General features: G+C 46.0%; 1 pseudogene; it reads right to left on the bottom strand.

Moving 5' to 3' along the window:
- Positions 1 to 392: 392 nt before the first annotated feature.
- LOC142046599 (uncharacterized) lies at positions 393 to 1,891 on the bottom strand (annotated as a pseudogene).
- Between the last annotated feature and the right edge of the window lie 1,384 nt (positions 1,892 to 3,275).

The raw sequence follows: 3,275 nt of genomic DNA, 5'->3' as shown, positions 1-3,275 counted from the left end.
TTGAAGCAAATTGCCTGGCTGCTGATTACACATAGCCAGACACCAGGTAGATTAGAAGAGCATAGGAGGGCACTCTGCGCATCAGAGAAGCTTTGAAAACCAGTTTAATGACTGGCCAGGCTATGGTTTGACAGTTCTGTTTGTTTCTCCTTGATGAAAACCCACCCTCTTGGTTCACTCTACTCTCTGTAAGCCAAATGCCCTCCCCCCTTCAATCACCGCTCACAGAGGCAATAAAGCCATTATTGTTTCAGAATCATGCATTCTTTATTAATTCATCACACAAATAGGGGGATAACTGCCAAGGTAGCCTGGGAGGGGTGGGGGAGGAGGGAAGCACTGAGGGTGGTGGTGGATGAGGAGAGGAGGGAAGGACAAGGCCACGCTGCACTTCAAAACTTATTCAGTGCCAACCTTCTGTTGCTTGGATAGTCCTCTGGAGTTGAGTGCTTGGGTGGATGCCTGGAGCTACCCTCCTCCCGTATTCTTGGGTGTTTGGGTGAGGAGGCTATGGAACTTGGGTAGGAGGGGGGTCGGTTACACAGGGTCAGCAGCAGCGGTCTGTGCTTCTGCTGCCTTTCCTGCAGCTCCTCCAGATGCCAGAGCATATCAGTTTGATCCTCCAGTAGCCTCAGCATTGCATCCTGCCTCCTGTCATCTTGCTCCTGCCATCTCTCACCTTGCTCCTGCCACGTCTCATCTCGCTCGTCCCTTCTGTCCTCGCATTCATTTTCTGCTTTCCTGGACTCTGATATTGTTTGCCTCCATGCATTCTGCTGAACACTTTCAGTGCGGGAGGACTGCATGAGCTCAGAGAACACTTCATTGCGAGTGCATTTTTTAAACATTCTTATCTGCGCTAGCCTCTGGGATGGAGATGATAAGGGGGCATTGAAACATTTGCAGCTGCAGGAGGAAAAAAAGGGAGAGTAGTATTTAAAAAGACACATTTTAGAAAACAATGGGTAGACTCTTTCATGGTGAACCAAGCTGTTAACATTGCACAGCACGTGCTTTCGTTACAAGGTCGCATTTTGCCTCTTATATTGAGGGCCTGTCGGTTTGGTGTGAAAGATCACACACGGAGGTCTGGGCAACAGAAGTCAGCTTGCAGGCAGCATGGTAAGCCACAGTCTTTCAGCTTCTTAAACCTTCATAACATGTGGGAATGGTTTCAAACATCAGCGCCCTCCTTTCCCATACCAAGTACCCAATAGAGTGGCCATTTAAAAGGTGTGGTTGTACTGGCCACGAATGCATCCTAACTCTTCAGGGCAAATTAATTATTAAACATGCTTGCTTTTAAACCATGCATTACATTTACAAAGGAACACTCACCAGAGGTGCCTTCTCCAGCTTCATGGTCCATGAGCCCACCTTGGGAGGGTTGGGAGTGTATTGGCTCCAGGGTGATAAAAAGTTCCTGGCTGTCAGGGAGAATGGTTTCTCCGCTTGCGTGTTATGTGCTATCTTCATCCTCCTCCACCTCCTCATCTTCCTCATCCCCAAAATCCTCATCCCTGTTTCATGAGACCCCCCTCTTGTGGGTGTCCACAGAGAGGAGTAGGGTAGTGGTAGCCTCCTTGACCCCTAGAATTGCATGCAGTTCATGATAGAAGTTGCATGTCTGGGGCTGTGACCCAGAGTGGCCATTTGTCTCTTTGGTTTTTTGGTAGACTTGCCTGAGCTCTTTAATTTTCACGCGGCACTGCTGCGGATCCCTATTGTAGCCACTGTCCATCATACCCTTGGAGATTTTTTCAAATATTTTGACATTTCATCTTTTAGAACAGAGTTCTGATAGCATGGATTCATCTCCCCAAACAGCACTCAGATCCAGTACCTCCTGTTTGGTCCATGTTGGAGCTCTTTTGCCATTCTGAGACTCCATGGTCACTTGTGCTGATGAGCTCACCACGTTGGCCAAACAGGAAATGAAATTCAAAAGTTCCTGGGGCTTTTGCTGTGTATCTGACTAGTGCATTTTAATTGAAAGTGCTGTCCGGAGCGGTCACAATGGAGCACTCTGGGATAGCTCCCAGAGGCCAATATCGTCGAGTTCCATCCACACTACCCTAAATTCGACCCAGCAATGTCAATTTCAGCGCTAATCCCCTCGTTGGGGAGGAGTACAGAGATTGATTTTAAGAGCCTTTTAAGTTGATAAAAATAGCTTCATTGTGTGGATGGATGAAGGGTTAAATTGATCTAACGCTGCTAAATTCGACTTAAACTCATAGTGTAGACTAGGGCTAGAATAGAGACGTTTGCATTTCTGCTCATGCTGAGTAAAAGTGTTGAGTAAAGCATTTCAGAATCACAGTGCTAACCACAATCTGGCATCCTTTTTATTTCCACTTCAATGTTCATGGTTATATTTGGGAAGGGAGTCGTGTAGTGGTTCTTTCACATAAGAGATGAGACAGAACTCAGATGTAGTAAAACACAAAGGAGTATCTTTATCTAGGATGCTGGATGCACACACACACACCCTGCCTTTCTAGCTTGCAGTCTGAGGAACACAGCCTATGTGGTACAGTGTTATTACAGGTTTTGGCTGAGTCCTTGAACAGATTAAGTAATTCTCGAGGAGACTGCTGATTGCACTACTGATTGTACCATAACACAGGGATTCAGATGTGTGGATGAGGAGAGCTGGCCCTTCAAAGGGGTGAAAAAGTGAATTTTCTCTCAGGCCTAATGGGTAGCTGTAGTCCCCCTACTGGAAGGGAGATTGTCAGCACCTTATATTAACACAATTCCTTTTGGTGAACTTTCTCCTCTGGGTGCCCCTGCAATGAATGCAATATAAATCATAAGTGAGATCTTCTGATTGACAATCATTTATCATTTTATAATTAAATATGCAATATTTGGGACATTTATAATTTACAACCCACAACAATTACTTAGTCCTTATATTTTCATTGGGCTCTAAAAACATAACTTGCCAGTTGGTGTGGTAGCTGTACCATAGGAGTTAATGAAAATGAGTGTCCTAATAGTAACTTCCAACCAGCTTGTCATGGTTGGATTGTGGACAGCCAGACCTAGTAGACCAGAGTCCACAGTCATGGGACAGGAGTCAACAGTTGTCTGGGGCAGAATAGTGGGAGGCCAAAAGCAGGAGACAAACTGGAGTTCAGAACCACAAGTCAGGAACCAGAGCCAGGTCGTGTCAGGATACCAAAGGGTCAGAGGCAGGGGACAAAGCAGAGGTCTGTAACCACAAGTCATACACCAGGCAATCAAGCCATAGGAACAGGATGAAGTTG

The sequence above is a fragment of the Chelonoidis abingdonii genome, chromosome 1 (assembly GCF_003597395.2).
Source record: "Chelonoidis abingdonii isolate Lonesome George chromosome 1, CheloAbing_2.0, whole genome shotgun sequence".
Taxonomy (NCBI): Eukaryota; Metazoa; Chordata; order Testudines; family Testudinidae; genus Chelonoidis; species Chelonoidis abingdonii.
This window is presented reverse-complemented; position numbering and strand designations above follow the sequence as displayed.